Below are 26,631 nucleotides of genomic sequence, written 5' to 3'. Positions count from 1 at the left end.
TCGGAGGCAGACGAGCCCACCTCGGCCCGAAGTCCGTGGAGCCGATGGAGAAGTCTGCTTAGTTTTTAGCGGTTGGTTCCGACTGACTGGTCGGAGCCGACGCTTTCCTCTTTTTAGAAGGAGACGGAGAGGAAGATAAAGCCTCCTCGAAGGAAGGCTTGATTAATCCTTTGAGGATTAATTTGTTTTTCTTCTCCTGGAGGACTCTAGAAGAGAACGCATGGCATACACTGCACGACTCTTGCAGATGTTTAGCACCTAGGCAATAGACGCACGAGGAGTGGTCGTCCGTTATGGACATTTTAAAGCCACACCTCGTGCATTTCTTAAACCCAGAGGGTTTGTGTTCTTTCGACATAATCAAGCCAAAACACAGTTAACCACAACTAGAAAAAAAGGTTTGACACACAAGAAAAATATATCACTAGTTTAGTGTTAAATTTTTAAACTAAAGCCCCTTTTTTTTTTTTTTTTTTTTTTACAAGACAAACTGTCCAAAGAAAAAAGAGATAAAGAGGGTCAAGACCCTCTAACTTAAATGGGTACTTGACCCACACACAACCACTAAGGTAGTAGAAACCACAGGGGAAGGCCCCTCTAACTTAAATGGGAACCTTCCCTGACAGGAAATAACACGAAAACCTCAACTAAAATTCACAAAAACACTCATATACAAAGAATAGCCGTTAAAACAGCTTTTGGATTTAAATGAAGCAAAATACTGACAGGAAAAAGCCTAATAAATAGTACTTAGCCCAGCCAAAGTTGAGACCACGGCAAAGCTCTGTAAGCGGCAAACGAGATCTGGGGGATTAGTGGTGGTGCATCCTGGGATAAAGATAGCTCAGCCAATTAGAGGCCTCGCTCTATAGCATAAGCGTGCCGAGTCGGAGCCGAGGGATCGGCTCCGAACCCATCAGTTCAGAATGTAGGCGAGATAGGATCACATAACATCTGTACTATGTTCATCGTGCATACAGCTGCAGTCATCACACTTGGGTAGAATCCCAAAGCTAGGTCAGGGTGGCTGGTACAAAGCGGAACTAGGATGGGCTAGAATGCCCTGCAGGACTGCTGTGGCAAAGCCTGCTCTAGATTTTGAGTATAGTGGAAGGTGGTAGTGCTTGGTGAAAGTGTGCACTGAACTTCAAGTAGCTGCTTCCAAAATGTCCTTGGTAGGGACCCCCCTGAGGAAAGCTGCTGAGGTAGCTGTAGCCCTGGTGGAATGGGATCTGATGTATGCAGGAACTGATTTTCCATGAAATGAATAACAAAAGCATATGCAGTGGGCTATCCATTTCGAAATAGTCTGTTTGGAAATAGCCTTTCCTTCAGCACCTGTAGCATAGGACACAAAGAGCTGCTCAGATTTCCTGAATGACTTTGTTCTGTCCAAGTAATAATGAAGTTGCCTGTGAATGTCCAAGGAGTGTAGTAGCCTCTCCCCTTTGTTCTGTGGATTTGGATAAAAGGTAGGTAAATGAATAGTCTGATTCAAAGCCACACTGGATACTACCTTTGGCATGAAGGTAGGGTTGGTTCATAAGGAAACCCTGTCCTGATGGAAAATGATGAATGGTTGCACAGCCATGAGGGCCTGTAGCTCCGAAACCCTACGTGCTGAGGTAATAGCCAGAAGCAAGGCTGTTTTCCACGACAAGTATTGTAGCTCTGCTGAAGAAGCCGGCTCAAAAGGAGGCAATGTCAGCTTCTCCAATATGAAGTTGAGGTCCCAAGCTGGAGCTGGTGGTTTCCGTGGGGGTTTTATATTTTTTTGCCCCTCTGAGGAACTGCCTTAATAGAGGATGTGAGAATAAAGGAGGATATGTATTGTATTGTGCTGAAATGGCTGAAGCGTGGATCTTGATGGAAGAGAAGGAAAGGCCACTGTTTAACATCTCAGCTAGGTACGGTAAAATCTGAGGTATATTTATTACCCAAGGATTCTGGCCCTTTGCTTGATTCCAGGAACAAAATCGTTTCCATTTGGCGGAGTAGGTATTTCTAGTAGAGGGTCTTCTGGCCTCCAAGATGACATCCTGTACCTCTTTGGAGAGGAGAGTCTCTTGGCAATTTAAGGTATTTTCCATGCAGCTAGATTTAGAGTTCTGAGCTGGCTGTGAAGGGTCTTGCTGTTGTGCTGGGACAACAGAAGAGGAACTTGAGGTAGGATCCATGGTGGTGAGTGTGACAGGCTCTTTAGGAGAGGATACCAGTGCTGTCGTGGCCAGTCTGGAGCAATGAGAATCATTTGTGGCCTCTCTGCTCTGGTTTTTAATAGGACTTTGGTCAGTAGAGGTAGAGGAGGGAAGGCATAGACTGTCAATGCTGTCCAATTGAAAGAGAGTGCGTCCACTTTCCAGGCCTGTGGATGATAGGTCCTTGAGCTGAATTTTTCCAGCCGGTAATTTCTGTGGGTAGCAAATAGATCTATGTCTGGCTGTCCCCATGCTTGAGTTATCTTGGAGAAGACTTGAGGATGCAACTTCCATTCGTGTGGGTCTGTCATAATTCTGCTTAAGTTGTCTGCCAGTGTGTTTTCCTTCCCTGGCAGGAATTATGCCTGCAGTTGAACTTGTAATTCCAATGCTGTGTTCCACAGGGTCATAGCTTGCCTGCACAGGGGGTATGAATGCATCCCTCCCTGTTTGTTTATGTACCACATGACTGTGGTGTTGGCTGTCCTTATTAATAGCTAGCCCAGATGCAGTAGGTCCTTGAAGGTCATAAGAGCATTGTGCACAGCTAACATCTCCTTTTGGTTGATGTGTAGGTGCATATGTTTTTGGGACCATTTTCCCTGGATGCACTGATCTGCCATGTGTGCTCCCCAGGCGTAGTCTGAGGCGTCTGTTGTGATGATTTGACTTGCTTGTGGTATACAGAAAGGGAGACCCGTGTTTCTTTGGCATGCTTGAGCATACCACAAAAATTCCTTTTGAAGGCATGGAATGAGTGGTAAAATTGTTTCCAAGCTGTGGCTGTGTCGAGACCATAAATTTTGTAATTACCATTGTAGTTTCCTCATATGCAGCTTTGCAAATGGTATTAGTAGGATGCAAGATGCCATGAACCCCAGAGCCTGCAGGATTTTCCTTGCAGTTAGCCTGGTTGAAGTTGCCATTTTGTTGAAGTATTGAGACAGTTGCCCTTGTTTGTCTGGCATGAGGTAAGCCATCTGGACCGTTGTATTTAAGCTGGCACCCAGGAAAATTATCTGTTGAGAGGGTATTAGTTTTGATTTCTTTTTGTTCACTGTGTACCCCAGGCAGTTTAACAGTTTTATTACAAACGCCAGATGCTGCAATAGAATGTCCTTGCTGTCCGCTTGGATCAGGCAGTCATCCAGATATGGGTAGATTTGTATTCCTCATTGTCTGCAGAAAGCAATTACTGATGCCAGGCATTTCGTAAAGACTCTGGGCGCAGTAGATAAGCCAAAGGGCAATGCAGAGAATTGATAATGGGTTGAACCTGCAAGAAATCTGAGGCATCTTCTGCAATCTTGTCTGATAGGGACATGCAGGTATGCCTCCTTGAGGTCCAACGTTACCAGCCAAGACTCCTTGCCCAGCATGGGAAGAAGCTGCTGTAATGTGAGCATCTTGAATTTTGGTACCTCTAGATATGTGTTTAGAATAGATAGGTCTAAGATGGGTCTCCAATCTTTGTCCTTCCTTGGTACCAGAAATAGTCTTGAATAAAAACCTTGACCTTGTTCTTTTGCAGGTACCTCTTGAATTGCTTTCATATCCATGAGAGCGGAAATTTATTTTTGTGTCTCTGCCCATTGATTTTGTGGCAGGTTTGACATGCCTCTCATTTTTGGAAGGGTGTGAAAGTGGAACCTATAGCCTCTGTCTATAATATCCAGAATCCATTTGTCCTTTGTAACAATGTGCCAGTTTTTTGAAAATACGGCCAGTTTTCCGCCCAAAGGTGCTGCCATTATTGCTTTGTTTGGCAGGCATAGGGGAAAGTCATTGTGTCTGTTTTCTAAATGACTGTGGTCTATCTTCTCCACCTCTTTGGGCTGGTGCTTGCCTCTGCCTAGCTCTGTAAGATCCTTGAGGTTGTCCTCTACCCCTTGGGCGTCTGTATCTATCCCTTTAGGGTCTGTCCGTGGCTGGAAAGGACCAATTTTTTGAAGGCCAGTTTCTGCTGAAGCATGGAGGCTGCACCTGCAAGAAATCTTTAACTGTTTGCATAGATTTCGCTTTTTCCTCCATTTTTAGTACCTCCTCCGCTTTAACACCAAACAATACATCTTTTTGTAGTGGTGCATCTAATAACTTTGCTTTGACATGATCTGGTAAGGTTTGCTCTTTGAGCCAAGCGTGTCTACGTATGACAGACCCCGTGACAGCAGCTCTACATGAGGCCTCTAAAGCATCAAAACCACACTGTAAGGTATGTTTCCCCACTTGTTCTGCTCCATGCAACAAATCCTGCAACTCTTTCAAATCTGGTTGTTCTGTTTGTGTCATTTTGCTTTTCAGCTGAGGTAGCAAGAACTGCTGGTACTTTAACATATGAAATTGACAGTTTAATGCCCTCATGGTTAAAGTGGCTGATGTATACACCTTTTTCCCCCACCTTTCTAATGCTCTGGAATCTCTCTCTGATGGTAAAGGTTTTTTTAGCAGTAGAGGCCTTAACCCCCCTTGGGACCCTGAGAAATAGTTTCTGGGTCAGTAGAAGGGCTTTTATAAAGGAACTGGTGAGAATCAGGAACCCGGTAATATCTGTCTGGTTTAACAGGGGCAGGAGGTAAAGAGTCTGGATTAAGACTGGCTTCTGCATACACATCATCCAAAATATCTAAGACAGGAGGAATAGCCAGGGGCCTATGATGGGGAAGCAGCAGAAATTCCCTGAGCCTTTTCTTGGAATCTGAGTAATCTTGGCCTTCCCAGTGGAAGTGCTCTCTCAATGTATGAAGGGTTTCCCCAAAAGAGTAGTCCTCAGGGGGGGAGACCGAGGGAATAGACTCCTCAGCATCAGAGTCTTCAAATGGGGAATAGGTGTAATCCTGGTCCTCAGAAAGGTCTGAGGTAATAGAAGCCTGGTCTGAGGAAGGGAAGTCTTCCTCCAACCTGGGTCTTTTGTCTGAGGGGAGTTGAGAACCCCTGATGAGTGTAATCAAATTCCTCAGCCATTTTAAGCATCTGTTTTTTAGGCATGGGGCCTTGAGAGGGGGTCTGAGGACTCTCTTTTTTAATTTTCATTGGAGCTTTAGATTTAGAAAACGATTTAATAGAGAAGGTGGTAGGCCTGAAAACGCCTTCAGAAATGGCAGGCCTCGTTAAAATTTTTCGTTTCTCCGCCAAAAGTGGCGTCGGTATCTGCAGTGGGAATGGAGACCGAGGAAGCTGTGACCTAAGGTACTTAAGTCGCTGGTAAAATAGTTTCATCGGTAGTCAGGGGTTGTGTAGGCGCATCGCTGAGAACCGGAGAACCGGTGGTTGGCCTTAGCGTGATCTCAGTACTCGGTGCAGGCCTTGAATGTCTGTCCTTATCCTTGCGTTTTTTGCCTGAAACTGGCGTTGGTAAATCTGACGACATGATATAATTAATTTTTTTGCCAAAATAATGAAGGGCAAACTCCGCCCGGTGCTTAATAGTGCGCTTGTTAAAGCTAGCACAAAAACGGCAGGCTGAGACGTCGTGGTCTGGCCCTAAGCAAGGTATACAGTAAGAGTGAAAATCCTTATGCGGTATTTGCTTCCCACAAGAAATGCAATTATTAACTTTGTCTGACATCGGTCTGAGGCAAGAAAAGTTTCCCCAACGGGGTACTTAGCTTTAAAGAAGACTTCGGCTGAAATACTTTTCGTAAATCTCAGGAGCTGGCCGACCGGCACTTGCGAACTGCTTCTGCTTCGGGCACCGCGCGGCAAGAAAGACTTAAGAAAATGGCGTCGGCTGCCTCTTTTATACCCCTGTCGCACTGACGTCAGTGAGGAAGCGACGACAACTGACGCCGGACCTAGACTCTGGAATTCGGCTGACCGAGGACCCGCCTGACGGCAGGATAACCCAAGTGTGATGACTGCAGCTGTATGCACGATGAACATCTAGATAAATATAAAGCATAAACTTCTTACTAAAAAAATAAAAACAATAACCCTCAAAGTAGATCGAGCTTTCATTCTTTATTGTGTAGGAACTTCTTCAGAATGAATTAAGCTTTCCACTTAGTTATAAGCTTGGATAATAACCAATGGGAAACTGTAAACAAAGTGTACATAAACAAATGATGTACCAAATCAAAACCTGTGTAAACACTAAATATTTACATAATGAAATGATGCACCAAATCAAAACCTTTGTGAGGAACACTAAACATTTACATAATGAAATAATGCACCAAATCAAAACCTGTGTGAGGAACACTAAACATTTACATGCTTGCAATTTACTTGTGGCAAATGTGTGGCTTGTAATTTTATTTTCACAGGTGACAAGTACTGTTTCACACATTGTAATGTGCCAGTATTGTTTAAGAAAGTTTGTAATTATAGGAGCACTATGGCAGTATACGCAGCTATTTGCACGTCCTGCTCATGTTTTTACATAGGAAAGACTACTAGAAAATTAAGTGACAGGATAAAAGAACACAATGCTGCTATTCGATCTAAAGATTCTTCTAATGTCCTGGGCAAACACAGCTTGTCTTGTAATAATTTTTCCATGTGCAAATTTCTAGTGTTATAACAGGTAGATAACTTTTTTGGAGATGCAGATGGTCTTTTGCAAGTTCTTGAGTTGAAATAGCAACTTCATTTAGAAGCAGACTACCACCCTGGTTTAAATGAATCCTTGAGTCTAAAATGTGTGTTAAAATGGATGCAGTAATTTCTCTCATGTTTTATTCATTTTTCAGTAAGATGTTTATGCTTTATATATATATATATATATATATATATATATATATATATATATATATATATACACACACATATATATATATATATATATATATATATATATATATATATACACACATACACACACCATATATATATATATATATATATATATATATATAGAGATAGATAGATACACACATTTTATATATATATATATATATATATATATACATACATACATACACACACACACACACACACACACATTTATTTATTTATTTTATTTCACATTTGTTGACCGGGCTAGTCTAACTGGATATATGTGCATTTTCAGTAGAGGCCCGGGGAGAAAAGCTCCAAGCACTAGCAGTGACAAAGATATATACAATATATAGCAATTAGTCAAGTAAGTTACACTACATTGGCTGTGCTGGCAAGAACAAAAATAGTAATAAGTAATTTAGTAGGTTGAAGTTAATATCCAATAACAGAGATAAACAAAGACAATAATATATAATTATTTATATATATATATATATATATATATATATATATATATATATATATATATATACACACATACATACATTCATTCATGCTTATACACACACACATACACATAGATATACATATAGATATTAACAATAAACAGACTAAAAGAAGATAATTACTAAATATAATGTTAAACTTCAGTGAAAAAAAAACAAAAGATGAATAACAATGGCTTTTGTTCTATTTATTGTGTAGGAACTTCATCAGAATGACTACAAGTAACAATCTTAATAGTACTCCAAACAGTAAATAATTAATAATCAACCAATGAATGGTGAGTAGGCTTACATGACCATTTAATATTAAACATATTCAAGTAATATGAGCTGAAAAGCTGGCTGAACTAAGTACATATAAAATGAATATTCAATGACTAGAAATACCACTGCAGTGAGAATGTCACTGCAGCCACTTTAAGGCACATTTCACATTAGTAGGTTCATTTAAAACAGGGTGACAATCTTAATTCCAACTTTAAAGGCAACAATTGTTTACTAGTGACACTAGATATAGCCTTGTACACAAGTATTCCTCACAATAAAGGACTTAATTACGTTAAACACTTTTTGCACAAGTTTGTTAAATTTCCTAAAAATAAAACTGATACTTTGTACAAGTTAATGGATCTAGTGCTGGACAATAAATGTTTTCTATTTTAATAAACGTATTTACAAACTTTTAAGAGGAGTTGCCATGGGCACATAAATGGCACTAGCATTCACCAACATTGTCCTAAGTGAATGGGAATTGGACACATTGGTGCATTTACCTGGGTTTGAACTTAACACACTACTATCAGTTTACTGATGATATTTTAATCTGGAAAGACTTTGAACACCAATGACACCTATTTGTTGATTCTTTATCGACCAGCATTGGTTTACTAAAGTTTACTGCTGGCAAAGGTTTAACTGCCTCATTTTTAGACACTACTCTAAGCATTAAAAATCCACTGGTGAACTTTCCTAATATTTTTAGGAAAGAAACATACAGATACAACTACTTGGACTTTGGAAGTCGGTACCCATTTTTTTATGAAAAGAAATGTGGTAAGGGGTCAATTTTCCAGACTTTCCAGGCTGATTAGCAATGATGACACCTTCGAAACTGAATGTGATTTTTAACTAAGTTGTTTGTGCAAAGAAACTATCCTTTGAATTTAGTTCTTTTCAGTAGAAATGAAATAAAATCTGTGAGACACACAAAGTTTAAACCCATTTTAAAATGGGGTTTCACAACTTCTCCCAAACAACCTAATGAAGCGAGCAGGTCTCTAAGTTTTTCTCTCCCTACTAGCAGGGATATGAAATACAGTAGGGAAATAATTAACAACAATCTGAGAATTATTACAAGTGATGGTACTTTAAAATCATTAGATGCATCAGTTCCTAAGTTCACTTTCAAAAAGGCTAAGACTTTTAAGTCATTTTTTGAAAAACAAGACCAAGCTTTTCTTTAATCTGAATCTGTTAAACTGGGCAACACGACCGGGGTGTTCAGTTGTGGTAGATGTGTATGGTGTGAATACATTTTAACAAATAACTCCTATATGTTCACACATTGTAATATTTCCATTAATTTCAGAAAAAGTTTTAACTGCAACAGCTCTATGGTAGTTTATGCAGCAGTATGTTCTTCGTGTCAGAATTTCTACATTGGTAAAACTACACGAAAACTAAGTGACAGGATAAAACAACACAATGCAGCCATTAGATCTACAGACAGAACAAAATGCTTTAGGTAAACACAGCATTACTTGTATTAATTTTGAAAAGTTTGTTTTTTTGTACTAGAACAGATTCCTGACTTCTTTGGGGATTCTGATAATCTCCTGCAGGTTTTGGAGTTGAAATGGCAGTTGATTTAAAGGCAGACTGTCACCCTGTTTTAAACAAATCTACTAATATGAAATGTGCCTTAAAGGGCTGCAGTGACATTCTCATTGCAGTGGTATTTCTAGTCACTGAATAATCATTTTACATGTATTTAGTTCAGCCAGCTTTTCAGCTCATATTACTAGAATATGTTTAATATTAAGTGGTCATGTAAGCTTTCTCACCATTCATTGGTTGATTACTAATTATTTACTGTTTGGAATACTATTAATATTGTGACTTACATATTTCTATTCATTCTGATGAAGTTTCTACACAATAAATGGAATGATAGCTCAACATACACAGAGGGTTGCCATTTTTATTCATCTTTTGTTTTTTTTTTCACTGAAGTTTCACATTATACATTTACACAAACACATTTTATATATATATATATATATATATATATATATATATGTATATATGTATATATATATATATATATATATATATGTATATATATATATATATATATATATATATATATGTATATATATATATATATATATATTACACATATAATATAAGAAGGCACTGAATTTAGGCATCCGGATACTAGCAGAGTGTATAGATCTGATGTTAATGCTGACTGTAATAGTAAGAACCTTGTCTACTTAGCACAGTGCTTAGTCTGTTCTTCATTCTATATTGGAAAGATGAATAGACGTCTTCGTGAACGCATTAGAGACCACAACTATTGTTATACGCGAGGACACACATATAAGCACACTATAGAAAATGGGGTTAGCCATCAGTTTAGATTTAGAGAGTGTTAGAGTCTGTATATGAAGATGCTAGGTTGGGGGATGTTTCTAATAACACAGAAACTAGAGAGCTTACTTGGATCTGAGGTTAAGAGCCCATTTAGGTTCACAGGTAGGTACTAGGCTATTGGCCCTAGGGCGTATATAAGCCTAGCCAAAAGGTACCCTGGCTTTCGCCACCCAAGAAAATTATTTTCCTGTGCCACTGTTGAGCAGATCCACAGAAGTGATCCCCGGGATGAATTTCCTATCTCCCATTCAATCATCAAGATTTTTCTTGAAGAGTGCTAATGAGGAGCTTTGTTTGATATAGATAGGTAGTTTGTTCCAGAGTATGTGAAGTCTCTGGGACAGGAATCTATCCCTCCATCATGATCTGTTTATTGTGGTGACAAGGTTTAGGTCACTAGGTAGCTCGGAGGGAATGGGATTTCTTTAAGTGGAGCATGTCCAAAAGCTCTGTGTTTGACATAGCTTTGTGTGTTAGGCAGAGATTGCCTCTGAGTAGGCGATATGCTACAGAGTAAAGCTGCAGTTTTTTGAGACGGTCTGCGTAGGGCATCATATTGGCTGGTAATCCTCTTTGTGAGGTATTTCTGTGGCTTTTCCAGTTGTTGTAGATGTCTTGTAAGGTACATACCAAAAGGGGAGTTGTACTCTATAATGGGTCTAATGAGTGACGAGTAGAGGGGAACAATAACCTCTTTTTTCCTGGATGAGAAACCTTTTGTGATGAGGTGTGCCACGTAGAAGGATTTCCTGACTACTGTGGCGATGTGATTATCAAAGGAGAGACTACTGTCCACCTGTGTCCCACGGTCTCTTATCACACTTTCGGTGTTAAGCAGACTACCGCCTATGTGGTAGTTCATGGGTACAGAGTTTTTACCAAAATGGATGACAATGCACTTTTTGGCATTGAGCTTGAGGCCATGGCTTTGACACCAGGCATCTGTCTCAGCGAGGCCCTTCTGTAGGATGTCCACATCTTTTGGAGTTTTGATTATGGCAAAGGGCTCAATGACCATATAGCCATTACAGCCAAATTGAGAAGTAGGAAATTTAGGATGTATTAAAATGTTTAATATGTTTTTACAATTTTTTTATATTTTGTTATATATATTATATATTTTGTAAGATATATTGTCTATTTTTTAAGTTAAGTTTTAATATCTGTATATATTATGTATTATATATTTATTATATATATATATATATATATATATATATATATATATATATATATATATTTTTTTTAGTACATTGTAGCTTTAAAGGTGATGCCTATGAATGATTGGTTCATTTGAATTTTAATGGGTATAAAAGGATGTGACATCATTGTTTGAATTTGATCTGATGAAGGAATTTATTTGTGAAAGCGCTCACCATTTGTACAATAAATATTCTTGGATTATATTTCTTACTTCTTGACTCCTGCTCCTCGACATGCCTTAGAGTTTACAGTTTGACTTATTTTTGCTGTTTATTGGTGATTCTTTGTTTCTGTGCATTTTACTTATTATGTCACCAAACAGGCATGGCTGAGGATATTGCTAACGGAACCAGGACTGGAAGTGTAACAGCATCAGCAGGGACTTTCAGAGGTTCTTTGGATCAGGTATTACATCTGAGAAGTAACCCTTTGTTATTTGAGACTACAATTAAGAATGTAGCTGATGAATTTTTGAATAACAATGATGCCCAGAGACTCTGTGAAGTTTCAAGGAAAGACAACTTATATCAGCTAAAGAGGTTACAATTACAGTGACAGCACCTGGAAGCTTGTGGCACACTTAAAATCATTCCCCGTGGTCTCAGGGGACTCACAATGCCCACATATGATGAGTCTCAACCAGAGTTGTTACCCAAATGTAAACAAATTAACCTTGAAACTAGCTACTCGTATATGTGCTTACTTAATGAACATTTTCTACCTACTGAAGCACATCTTATTAATGACATTGAGTTGTGCTATGGAAAAGTATGTAATATGTTGGGGTCTGAATGTGCTGACTCCTATCTTACTGGTACATTTGATAATGTGAAGGTCTATGAGCAGAAATTGATTTCGTTAAAAAGAAAGGAAAATTGAGTGAGACACCAAAGATTTTGAGCTGGGTCACGTATTTATGTGGCCGAGGAGAACCGAAGTGAATAATGGGGACTCCGGACATTCATTGTACCCAGTTCAAGTACGATATAGGGTGACGACGACTACATCTCAGTCTTCTTCAAAGGATGACAGTCAATCCAGGGCCAATAATAGTGTTCCTGTAATCGAACGTATTAATGAGGTGGGACGTGTTGATGTTAATCGAGCATCCACTTCAAGTACGGCATTGGTTACTCCTCCTGCCTGTCAGTTAAATATCTCTGTATATGAAACGCTTTTGGCTTAGGGCGGGTTTCCACCTTTACATGCATCTGGTGTGAAAGAGGATGCTGTACGGAACTGTCCTGGTGTAAATAGCAGTTATGAACCAGCTGTTCGACATAAAAGTGATGGGGTGATCTTGCAACAACCTTTTTTACCACTACCCATCAGATCGAAACTGAAACAATCGATATGGTCTCCAGAACAATGGGGACGTTACAAGAGGAAACCAGAGAACTGGAAAAACGGCAACACCATAAAAACAATGTGAGAGAAATGAAGAATTACTTAGTTTGGAACATTTCACAGAGTTATATTTCTGCTTTTGAACGTAATGTTTTGAATAAAAGTCTGTCCTTTATTCCTGCTACTTCTTCTAACATTGCGGACACTATGATTGACTTTAAGCTGATATTGCATAACATACAACTAAAATTAATGTTTAATAATGATACAGCACCTGTTAATGCTGATTTTAATAGAGATTTTGTGTTTAAAAAGCCTAGTGTATATAATCCTCAGTTTAACTCAACCCTTGATATGTTCTATAAGGTTTGTGAGGCTGATTTTTATAATTATTTTGATAATGAATATAGAGCTAAGAAGTGGATATCTGATAATCTTACTGCACCTGACAGATTAGCCCTGGAAACATTAGAGAATGATACTAGCATAGTCATTAGACCAGCGGACAGTGGGGGACAGATTATTATGGACAGTGCTTTTTATTATAAGTCCATTGGTACTATGTTAAGTGACAATGATGTCTATCATGAGATTAATTTGTCTGACATTCAGGATATTACCATAAGGGTGACTAACACGCTATTACAATTTGCAACATGTGGAATTATCACCAAGGAGCTATTTTGTAGTGGAGAAACCGCTAATACCAACTTTGCAAAGACTCCCCAAAGTTCATAAAGATTCTCACAAACCCCCTTTTAGACCTACAGTGGCTAGTAGTGGACGGCTTACTGAACAAATTAGTACTTATGCTGAGAAACAACTGAGACCAGTGCTAGAACATCACTCTTTTATTCTACGTGACACCAAACAGATGCTACAAGAGTTTTACAAGTTTGTGAATGACTCAAAGGATGTAATGAAAGGTCGTTTAATTGCCACTTATGATGTGACCTCACTGTTTACAGTGATCCCTAATACTATAGGGATTTCTATGGTTAAAAATTTTCTAACACGATGAAGTAAGTATACTGAAAGTCATATAAATCTGTTATGTGATTTACTTAACATTATTTTGTATAACAATGTATTCCTATTCAATGGGAGCTACTATCACCAGTTGTTGGGCGTACTTATGGGCACTCCCTGTGCCAATAGCTATGCCAACATGGTGATGGCAGAGTGGGAGATACATAATTTGATTTCATATCCTTTGGCGCAGCAATTTTGGTGTTATATAGAAGGCTTGTTGATGATCTTTGTATGTTTTGGACAGGAAGTCAACGTGAGCTATTAAGTTTTGTTGATCAGATGAATCATAGTTGTGAGTTTTTAAAATTTACTGATGAATATTCCGCTACTGAAACACATTTTTTGGACATTTTTATTAGTATTGATGGAGAAGGACATTTACATACTGATAGGTATGTGAAGGATTGTTATCATCCCTCCTATTAGCAAAGGACTAGTATGCATCTCACACACATTTTCACCAACATTGTAAAGGGACAACCCATGCACTGTTCTCGGTTAACTGACACGGATAGCCATCTACATCAAGAGTTTGACAATATTAGTGTTGATTTTGTTAATAGGGGGTATGATGAACGAGTAGTAAGTAGGGTTACTCATGAAGTCCAAATGATGAGAAAAGGGAGGGCTAAGCCATATTTTCCAGAAGCTTTTAGATCCACCTATGATTCTACTAGGACAGTGAATAAAATACCTTTTTTTTCTTATACTAGGGATAATTTGGTGATCAGGAATATCCTACAGCGTAACTGGAAAATATTATGCACTGATGAACACATTACTCAAGTGATGGGAGATAAAAACTACATTACCTTTAAGAACACTAGGAACTTGAAACAAAGGTTGTGTTACCCTAAGGGGATTAGACAAGAAATGAGAACTGATATAGGGGTTGGAACAACCAGATGTGGTGGATGTAATTTTTGTACTTTCATACAAGAAAGCACTGAATTTAGGCATCCAGATACTAGCAGAGTGTATAGATTTGATGTTAATGCTGACTGTAATAGTAAGAACCTTGTCTACTTAGTACAATGCATAGTCTGTTCTTCATTCCATATTGGAAAGATGAATAGACATCTTCGTGAATGCATTAGGGACCACAACTATTGTTATAGGTGAGGACATACATATAGTGCATTAGCTAAGCACACTATAGAAAATCGGGTAAGACATCAGTTTAGATTTTGGGTGTTACAGCTTGTATATGAAGATGCTAGGTTGGGGGATGTTTCTAATAGAACAGAAACTAGAGAGTTTACTTGGATTGTGTGGTTAGGAGCCCATTTAGGTAAAGGGCTCAATGACCATATAGTCATTACAGCCAAATTGAGAAGTAAGAAATTTAGGAAATAAATATAGATGTGTTAAATGTTTAACATGTTTTTACAATTTTTTTATATTTTGTTATATATATTTTTTGGAAGATATGTTGTCTATTTTTTAAGTTATATAAGTTTTAATATTTGTATCTACATATATATATATACATATATATATATATATATATATATATATATATATATATATATATATTTAACACACTGTACCTTTAAAGGTGATGCCTATGAATGATTGGTTCATTTGAATTTTAATGGGTATAAAAGGATGCGACATCATTGTTTGAAAAAGTGCTCACCATTTGTAAATTATATTTTTTACTTCTAGACTCCTGCTCCTCGACTTGCCTTAGAGTTTACAATTTGATATGTATATATACACACACACATATATATATATATATATATATATATATATATATATCATCATCATCATCATCTTCTTTCGGCTGTTCCCGTTAGGGGTCATCACAGCAGATCATCTGTTTCCATTTCTTCCTGTCCTCTGCATCATGCTCTTTCACACCAACCGCCTGCATGTCCTCTCTCACCACATCCATAAACCTTATCTTAGGCCTTCCTCTTTTCCTCTTACCTGCATCCTTAGCATCCTTTTCCCAATATACCTGGCATCCCTCCTCAGCACATGTCCAAACCAACACAATCTCGCCTCTCTTGCTTTGTCTCCAAACTGTCCAACCTGAGCTGACCCTCTAATATACTGATTCCTAATCCTGTCCATCCTAGTCACAACCAGTGCAAATCTTAACATCTTGCCTTTTCGTCAATGCCACTGTCTCCAACCCATATAACATAGCTGGTCTCACTACCCTCTTGTAGACCTTCCCTTTCACACTTACTGGTACCAGTCTGTCACAAATCACTCCTGACACACTTCTCCACCCATTCCACCCTGCCTGTACTCTCTTCTTCACCTCTCTTCCACACTCACCATTACTCTGAACTGTTGATCCCAAGTACTTAAAACTCATCTACCTTTACCAACTCTACTCCCTGCAACCTCATCATTCCTCTACTCTCCCTCTCATTTACACGCATATATTCTGTTTTAGCCCTGCTGACCTTCATTCCTCTCCTCTCTAAAGTATATCTCCACCTCTCCAAGGTCTCCTCAACCTGGTCCCTACTCTCACAACATATCACAATGTCATCTGCAAACATCATAGTCCACGGGGCCTCCTGTCTAATCTCATCTGTCAACCTGTCCATCACCAGTGCAAATAAAAGGGCTCAGAGTTGATCCTTGATGTAATCCCACCTCTACCTTAACTGTATCTGTCACTCCCACCACAGTCCTCACCAACGTCACACTACCCTTGTACATATCCTGTACCACTCTTACATACTTCTCTGCCACTCCCGACTTCCTCATATAATACCACAACTCCTCTCTAGGCACCCTGTCATATACTTTCTCCAAGTCCACAAAGACGCAATGCAACTCCTTCTGACCTTCTCTGTATTTCTACAACAAATCTCTCAGAGCAAATATTGCATCTGTAGTGCTCTTTCCTGGCATGAAAACATACTGCTGATCACTAATCATCACCTCCCTTCTTAACCTAACTTCCACTACTCTTTCCCATAACTTCAAGCTGTGACTGATCAATTTTATCCCTCTGTAGTTACTGCAGCTCTGCACATCACCCTTATTCTTACAGATAGGTACCAAAACACTTTCTCCACTCCTCAGGCATCCTCTGACTTTCCAAAATTTCATTAAACAATCTGGTTAAAAATTCCACTGCCATTTCTCCTAAGCAACTCCATGCTTCCACTGGTATGTCATCTGGGCCAACAGCCTTTCCATTCCTCATCCTCTTCATAGCTGTCCTTACTTCCTCCTTGCTAATCTGCTTCAATTCCTGATTCACTATCCAAACATCATCCAACCTTCTCTCTCGCTCATTCTCTTCATTCATCAGCCCTTCAAAGTATTCTTTCCATCTACTCAACACATACTCCTCACTTGTGAGTATGTTTCCCTCACTGTCCTTTATCACCCTTACCTGCTGCACATCTTTCCCAGCTCTGTCCCTTTGTCTAGCCAATCGGTACAGGTCCTTTTCTCCCTCTTTAGTGTCCAATCTCTCATACAACTCTCCATATGCCTTATCCTTAGCCTTCGCCACCTTTCTGTTTGCCATGCACCTCATCTCCTTATACTCATGTCTACTTTCTTCATCTCTTTGACAATCCCACTTCTTCTTTGCCAGCCTCTTCCTCTGTATACTCTCCTGTACTTCCTCATTCCACCACTATGTCTCCTTGTCCTCCTTCCTCTGTCCATATGTCACACCAAGCACCTTTCCTAGCAGTCTCCCTTACTAGCTCTGCTGTAGTTACCCAGCTATTCCGTAACTCTTCATTGCCTCCCAGTGCCTGTCTTAACTCTTACCTGAACTCCACCTCACAATCACCCTTTTTTAACTTCCACCATTTAATCCTTGGCACTGCATTCACACTCCTCCTCCTCTTCTTGATCACCAACGTCATCCTACAGACCAGCATTCTATGCTGCTTAACTACACTTTCCCCAGTCACCTCTTTACAGTCTCCAATCTCCTTCAGACTGGCCCTCCTACATAGGATATAATCCACCTGTGTGCATCTTCCTCACTCTTGTACATCACCCTATGCTTCTCCCTCTTCCTAAAATACGTATTCACCACAGCCATGTCCATCCTTTTCACAAAATCCACAATCATCTGACCTTCTGCATTCCTCTCCTTAACACCATACCTACCCATCACTTCCTCATCCCCTCTGTTCACTTCACCAACATGCCCACTGAAGTCCACTCCAATCACTATTCTCTCACCCTTGGGTACACTCACCACCACTTCATCCAACTCACTCCAAAATTTTTCTTTCTCATCCATCGCACACCCAACTTGTGGAGCATATGCACTAACAACAGTCATCATTACACCATCAATTTCAAGCTTCATAAACATCACTCTATCACTCTCTTCACCTCCAAAACACTCTTGGCATACTGTTCCATTAGGATAACCCCTACCCCATTTCTTCTGCCATCCACACTATGATAGAACAATTTGAACCCGCCTCCTATACACTTGGCCTTACTTCCCTCCCATCTGGTCTCTTGCACGCACAATATATCAACCTTCCTTGTTTCCATCATATCAGCTAGCTCTCTCCCTATACCAGTCATACTGCCAACATTCAGAGTTCCTACCTTCAGTACTACACTCCTAACCTTCCTTCTCCCTTCCTGCCTTCGGGCATGCCTACCCCCTCCTCTTCTTCTTTGGCCAACAGTAGCCCAATTTCCGCCAGCACACTGTTGGCTAACAGTACTGGTGGTGGTCGTTGTTAAGCCGGGCCTCGACCGATCCAGTATGGAAATATGAAATGTTCTCCGCATCAGTAATTTGGCAGAGGTTTTACGCCAGATGCCTTTCCTGACGCAACCCTCCCCATTTATCCGGGCTTGGGACCGGCACAAAGAAATGCAAAGGCTTGTGCATCCCCAGTGGCTGGGTTACACACACACACATATATATATATATATATATATATATATATATATATATATATATATATATATATATATATATATATATGTGTGTGTGTGTGTGTGTGTGTGTGTGTGTGTGTGTGTGTGTGTGTTGTTGTTGTTGTTGTTGTTGCCTTTCGGCTTTTCCTGGTTAGGGGTCGCCACAGCGGAACTCCGGTCCGCTAATGATTGGCAGTAGATTTTGACGAACGCTGATGTGCCAGCTCAACGTTCAACCTTCAACGAAGGCACGCCCATTTACACATGTCCTTCGAATGCCCACCCAACCGCAGGGAGGACATGCAGACTCCACACAGAAGGCACTCCCCGGCACTCCAGCCGAGAATCAAACGTGAGAACCTCTTGCTGTGAGGCAACAACGCTACCGCTGCACCACCGCGGATGTCTCACACACACACACACATATATATATATATATATATATATAGATATATGTGTGTGTGTGTCTGCATATATATATATATATATATACACACACACACACACATATATAAAACAAAGACTTGTGCAACTCAAAACAAAATAATGTAAAGAAACCATCCCAATGATGACACCTTTGAAATTGAATGCGATTGTTTTAACTTAAGTTTGTGCAAAGAAACTATCCTTTGAATTTATTTTCAGTAGAAATGAAATAAAATCTGTGAGACACACAAAGTTTAAACCCATTTTAAAATGGGGTTTTACAATTTCTCCCAAACAACTTACTGAAGCGAACAAGTCTCCAAGTTTTTCTCTCCTTACTAGCAGGGATATGAAATACATTAGGGAAATAATTAACAACAATCAGAGAATTGGTGGTACATTAAAATCATTAGTTTGGACAATTCCCAAGTTCACTTTCAAAAAGGCTAAGACTTAAGTAATTTTTTGAAAAACAAGACCAAGCTTTTCTTTTATCTGAATCTGTTAAACTGGGCAACACTAACAGGATGTTCAGTTGTGGTAGATGTGTATGTTGTGAATACATTTTAACAAATAACTCCTATATGTTCACACACTGTAATGTTTCTATTAATTTCAGAAAAAAGTTTTAAGTGCAACAGCTCTACACGAAAACTAAGTGACAGGATAAAACAACGCAATGCAGCCATTAGATCTACAGACAAAACAAATGCTTTGGGTAAACACAGCATTACTTGTATTAACTTTGAAAAGTTTCAGTTTTTAGTACTAGAACAGATTCCTGATTTCTTTGGGGATTCTGATAATCTCCTGCAGGTTTTGGAGTTGAAATGGCAGTTGCATTTAAAGGCAGATTGTCACCCTGTTTTAAATGAATCTACTAATATGAAATGTGCCTTAAAGTGGCTGCAGTGACATTCTCATTGCAGTGATATTTCTAGTCATTGAATATTCATTTTATATGTATTTAGTTCAGCCAGCTTTTCAGCTCATATTACTAGAATATGTTTACTATTAAGTGGTCATGTAAGCTTACTCACCATTCATTGGTGGATTACTAATTATTTACTGTTTGGAGTACTACTAATATTGTGACTTACATATTTGTAGTCATTCTGATAAAGTTCCTACACAATAAATGGAACAAAAGCTTACAATACACAGAGGGGTGCCATTTTTATTCGTCTTTTGTTGTTTTTTTTTCACTGAAGTTTAACATTATACAGTTACACATTATATATATATATATATATATATATATATATATATATATACACACACATTTTTATGTTTACCTGCTAGGGGTAATACAACAATCAAGAAGGTGGTTTCCCCTGGGTGAGGTTCTTCTACTGTACATTTCGGTTGGGTTGACCCCTGTGATTTCCCCAAATGTGGGAAACTCAACTGCATAATTTTTGGTAGTGGGGGACTACCATACTATAAAATAAATAAAATAAATACATATACATACACACACACACACACACACACACACACACATATATATATATATATATATATATATATATATATTATATATACACACATTTTTATGTTTACCTGCCAGGGGGAATACAACAATCAAGAAGGTGGTTTCCCCTGGGTAAGGTTCTTCCACTGTACATTTCGGTTGGGTTGACCCCTGTGATTTCCCCAAATGTGGGAAACTCAACTGCATAATTTTTGGTAGTGGGGGACTACCATACTATAAAATAAATAAAATAAATAAATATACATACACACACACACACACACACACACACACACACACACACAGATATTTTATATATTTTATATATATATATATATATATATATATATATATATATATATATATATATATAAATGCATATACACATACACACACATATATTTACCTGAAAAATTCTAGGTTACAGTAAAAAGCGTTAGTATAAAGCCTATGTCACCCAACTTATAAGTAAGGACATGCCAACAAAGTCCAAGGAAGTCATAGTGCCACTTTATTTGGTCCTTATCAGATCCATCATTGAGTAAAATGCCCCCTTTGGCATGCAATTGACCAGACATATGCAGCAACTGGAATGCCCACAAAGGTTCACTACAAGGGAAATACAGGGTATAAACACACTGTTCTGTAAGGATCAGCCTAAAGCCCTACCTCTGTACTTGGTCTCCTGCAGTTACTGAGACGCGATCTATGCCTGGCATACAAGGCATCCTTGGATCCAGCTTTGATGAAACGTTTGCACATCTGTAAAATGAACAGCACTACACCCACTAGATCCAAGGATTTAAATTTTGATTGTGACACAAACAGGACATGTTGGTGAGACATATATGTTTCAGAGGATCCCCATGCTCTGGAACAGGGTCTCCATCCATTTGAAGCAGAGTCCATCCCAAACCCCATTTAAGTGCAACCTTGACCAATGGGAAGTTAAATTGGAAATTCACCCCAGGTCTGTCCCCATGTCTCCGATAGACAGAGGCAGACATTAATGGCCAAACTAGCATAACCCCCATATTCTCTAGAAGCTTCCTAACATACCCCCTCTTAATAAATTCTGATCTTACACAGGGACATAACTGGGTTGGTTTGTATAATCAGGATTATACAGGCATCAATGGCCATTAGCCTAGTATACACGTATGAACATATGAAGACCACCTGACAGTTCTCATCAGAATTATAACACTGACCAAGAAGTAACATTTCAAACAAAATAAGGAGAAACAATGGTTAAGAACTTAGTATACTTTCAAAGAACCAAGACTACATTAAACAAATAAAACCGTTAAAACTAAAGGAAAAATTAACAACAACCTTATTTATGCTGCCAATACTATACTCTTGGCTGAAGGTGAAGACAAAAGGAAATACCGGCTTACCAAGATTACAAAACATAGTTCTGAAAATGGGTTTGCACCTTAACATGAAGAAGAGAAAGACCACTACTAAAACCAATATCCTGAAACACATACTAATAGTCATAACAAAACACACTAAAAACTCAATTTCCTTTATAAGGGCCAAGCTCTATCTCACAGACACATCTAGAAAAAACATCACATTATCCTATCCCCTTCCATCACTCACATATTCACCTCCAATACTTATTAATCTGTAAGCCATCCAAAAAGCAAAGTTATAGGCATGTTGCAATAAAGTAGCACAATTCACTCCCAACCATTCATACAGGGTGGATGACTGCCCAGATTCTAAACAAGTACATTGGTTTGAACTAGCACAGTACTTAAGCCTAGCACACTCTGAACTATTCACCACCCATTATCTCATATACAAACAAAAAGACTGTACCTTTCTAAGGAATATCTTTCAGCAACATTCACCAGCTAGAGATGTATGTTCTAGCAAGTACCTCCTACTAATCAATCAAACACACACTCTATGCTCTAGGTCTCAACTCTGGAATGCTATCCCACTTCCCTTGAAACAAAAAGACAAGTTGCATTTTTTTAAATCTAAACTTAATATCTAATGGATTCCTGACTTCTAAGATGCTTGTTCACCGATTAACAGCTTGTTTTCAGCTCTCTCACTGTGAAAAAAAGAAACTGAGAGATGAAGGCCAGAAACTCTGCAACTTTTACTAAATTAAGTTACTAGCTATTAAATACACTGCCTGGATGCCAGCAAAGAAAAAACTTGAACAGCATGAAGAATCTTGCATCTGTTCAACAAAAAGTGGTGCAAGCTCCAGCTTTGGTGCAAGATGTGGCTTCCAGTAAACAAAAGGAAAAAAATAAATCAAATGTTCTCAGAGCTGATTAAAATAAGCAAAATACTGAAGGAGTTTATCAACTCAAAAGTTTGGAAAAAATGCAGGAATTGTTTACCAGAGATTCAATTGAACTGATAAAACTGTAAAAATCAGAGATCAAAATCAAGAAAAGGCTGGCTGAGTATGAAACTGCTCCATTAGAGATGTTTCAGAAAATGGTAGAATTAGAGGACACAACACAGGGAAAACTTTTAGTTATGTACTTACCATAACTTTAGATGTATGGGATCCATCTCGCCTACATTCTCTACAGATGGGTTCGGAGCCGATCCTCGGCTCCTACTCGGCACTCTATACAACAGAACGAAGTCTCTTATTGGCTGAGTTACCTCATATCCCAGGATGGCACCACTACTGCTTCCCCAGATCTTGTTTGTCCGCACACATGCACACACACATAGACTGTTGTTATAACATTGCCCGGTGTTTTCAAGAGAGGAAACAGCTGAATTCGGACCGTCCGGTCTCTTCTGGCCTCCAAGGCAGGGGGAAGGAGGGTGGGTTATTAGGAATGTAGGCGAGATGGATCCCATACATCTAAAGTTATGGTAAGTACATAACTAAAAGATGTAATGTGATCCTATCTCGCCTACATTCTCTACAGATGGGACAGCGTCCCTAACACCTAATTCCTGGGTGGCTCACTGGAAAACGGTCCGGAGAACCGTGGAACCGAAGGAAGCTCGACGCCTAGATGCCACATCCAATTTGTAGTGAGAAATAAAGGTGTGTAGAGAAGACCACGTAGCAGCCGCACAGATGTCATTAATAGAGAGCTTGGAATGAAAGGCTGCCGAAGTGGCCATAGCCCTGGTAGAATGAGCTTTCACTGGAACTGCAAGCTCCTTATTTGAAATGCGATAAATATGACTGATACAGTCTCTGATCCACTTGGCAATAGTGACTTTCGTGACAGCTTTGCCCAATTTACTGTCCGAAAAGGACACGAACAGTTGATCTGATTTTCGTGCTTGGTGTGTCCTATCCAAATAGAAACGTAACTGTCTGTGCACATCTAAGCTGTGAAAGGTATACTCAGCTCTGTTTGAATACTTAGGGAAAAAGACTGGTAATTCCAGTGATTGTTGCAAACAAAAGTTAGAACAAACCTTTGGTATGGGTTTGGTCTAAGAGATACTCTATCTTTGTGAAATACCAGGTATGGTGGTTTGACACATTAGGCTTGAAGTTCTGAAACTCGCCTGGCTGATGTAATAGCAACTAGAAGGGCAGTTTTCCACGAAAGAAATTTTAAGTCACAGGTTGCTGCCGGCTCAAAGGGAGGTGCAGTTAATGCACCTAACACTACGCTAAGGTCCCACGGTGGTGCGGGATGAGATACAGGGGGCCGTAGAAGCCAAGCTCCCTTAATAAAAGCTTTGCACAACTTGTTGCTCATTAAAGGTGGTTCTACGTTCTCGTGAAAATTGGAAATAGCTGCCAACTGAACTTTGATGGTAGACACTCTACAACCCTGGTTGAACAGGGAAGTTAAAAACTTCAGAACCTCTGACACCGAGGCTGTCATAGGGTCTAATCCTCGGAGTTGGGCCCAAATAGCAAACCTCTTCCATTTACTACTATACATCTTTTTAGTAAAAGTCTTGTGGGCCGAGGACAAAATATGCATGACTTCAGGGTCGAAAGAATGGCTCCTAACTATGGTCGGAAGAGGAGTAGCCAAGCTGCTAGCTTCAATGACTGGAGGGATTGATGGAGCTGTCCTGACTGATGTGTCAAGAGGTCCGGAACGTGGTCCAGGAACCAAGGACCCTCCAATGCATACTTGTGAAGAAAGGGGAACCAGACTTGACGAGGCCAGTATGGGGCGATTAGAATCATTTTGCTTTCCAAGCGAATCGCCTTCTGAATCACCTTGGGGAGAAGGGGAACCGGTGGAAAGGCGTATAGCAGACCGGGGGGCCAAGTTTGGACCAGAGCATCCTTGGGGATCTCCCCCGGAACTGGGGTGAGAGAGAAGAACTGCTGGCATTTTGCATTGAGGGGAGTTGCGAACAGATCGCAACATGGAACTCCCCATCTCGTGAAAATCTGTGATACCACTCTGTCGTTCAAGGACCATTCATGAGGGGAGAGAATAGTCCTGCTCAGTCTGTCGGCTATCACACTGGATGTCCCCGGAATGTGTGTCGCCACTAGAAAACGTTTGGTAGCAATCGCCCAATTCCATACCTTCATGGCCTCTCTGCAAAGGGGGTAAGACCTGGTCCCTCCTTGCTTGTTCAAGTACCAGACTACCGACATGTTGTCGAACTGAATGGCAATCGTCCCCTGGGGGAGGTGGCCGTGCAGTGCTTGCAATGTTAAAAGCACCGCCCTCATTTCCAGGATATTGATGTGGAGAAGATTCTCGTCGGAGTGCCACGTGCCTTGGACCGACCTGTCCAGATAATGTCCCCCACACCCTGTCTGGGAGGCATCCGTAGTCAACGTGGCCAAGGGGGATGGGGGAACGAAGGGTCGCCCCTGATCCAGGTTGGAGGAAAGAAGCCACCAACGAAGATCCTGTTTGCACGTCTCTGTGATCAATATGTGGTGACTGAGGGGGAGGTCTTGATAAGACCACTGGACTGAGAGGAGCCACTGGAGTATCCTCATATGCAACCTTGCCAAGGGGACGAGAAGAATGGTGGCTGACATGGAACCTAACAGCTGCAGGACCATTCTCGCTGGAGCGCGGCGTCTGAGAAGTAACGCCCGAACCTGAGACTGCAATGTTGCTACCCTTTCCGCAGGAAGATAGACTCGCATCTGCCTTGAGTCTATTTCTGCACCAATAAACAGAATACGCTGTGATGGCAGCAATACGGATTTTGTCCAATTGAAGGTGATTCCTAAGGAGTTGCCTAGGGAGATAGTGGCTGCTAGACTTTTTAAGAGTAGATGCCTTGAGGTGGCAGTTAGGAGCCAGTCGTCTAGGCATGGAAACACTTGGAATCCTAGACTTCTCAGGTGAGCAGTCACCACTGCCAAACATTTGGTGAACACCCTGGGGGCTGTGGTGAGACCAAAGGGCAGTGCACAGAACTGGAAATGACTGTCTCCTAGGCTGAAGCGCAAGTGTCTCCTTGACGCCTGATCTATCAGAAGGTGATAATAGGCGTCTTTGAGATCTATGGAGCACATCCAAACACCCTTCTCCAAAAGCGGGAGAATGGTTTGCAAGGTGACCATCCGGAATTTGGACTTTTTCACTGATCGGTTTAACCTGCTGAGATCCAAAATGGGCCTCAAGTCCCCGGTCTTTTTTGGTACCAGAAAGAATCTTGAGTAAGTCTCTGATCCGGCCTGATCTGCGGGGACAGGTTGGATGACTCCTTTTTGAAGCAGCTTTGAAATTTCGATGGCTGCCAGATCCCGTTGACTGGGTGGCGGGTCCGGGATTCTTTGGGATGGTGGGGGGGGTTGAGAGAAGGGAATGGTGTAACCTCCGGCGATGATTCGGAGCACCCATTGGTCCTGAGTGATACTTTCCCAGGCCTTTAGGTGCCTCGAAAAACGACCCCCGACTGGCTCCGGAGCTGCACAGTCGGGCACTCCTTCAGGGATGCTGGAAGGAGGAGGAGCCACAAAAGGACTCGCGGTCTCCAGTGTTGCGGGGGCCTCCGCCGCCTCTGGGACGGCGTCTCCCTGAAAAATTTCCCCTTCCTCTGCCTCTAGAAGGAGAATCGCTCCGCTGTGATGAGTAAGACTTTTGAGACTTACGGAACCACATTTTCCCTCCTCTTCGAGCCTTGGGATAAGGTCTGAAGGGAGTGGAAAACCGGGCCCCTACGGCAGTTAAAGTCTTACCCTCCTGTTCGCAGCGAGTCAAAGTGTCCTTTACCTTGGGTCCAAACAGGGAAGACCCATCGA

General features: G+C 40.3%; 1 protein-coding gene and 2 pseudogenes across 1 annotated transcript in view; 2 read left to right on the top strand and 1 right to left on the bottom strand.

Moving 5' to 3' along the window:
• TTLL5 (tubulin tyrosine ligase like 5) overlaps positions 1-26,631 on the bottom strand; it is a gene marked incomplete in the record, with an annotated part of 5,893,562 nt that overhangs the window by 5,572,801 nt on the left and 294,130 nt on the right.
• Positions 20,255-20,407, top strand: LOC122805061 (annotated as a pseudogene).
• LOC122805054 lies at positions 20,523-20,675 on the top strand (annotated as a pseudogene).

This window comes from Protopterus annectens, chromosome 6.part0, assembly GCF_019279795.1.
Source record: "Protopterus annectens isolate FY-2018-M chromosome 6.part0, PAN1.0, whole genome shotgun sequence".
NCBI classification, from domain to species: Eukaryota; Metazoa; Chordata; order Ceratodontiformes; family Protopteridae; genus Protopterus; species Protopterus annectens.
Note: the sequence above shows the minus strand (reverse complement) of the source record. Positions and strands in the feature narration are given on the sequence as shown.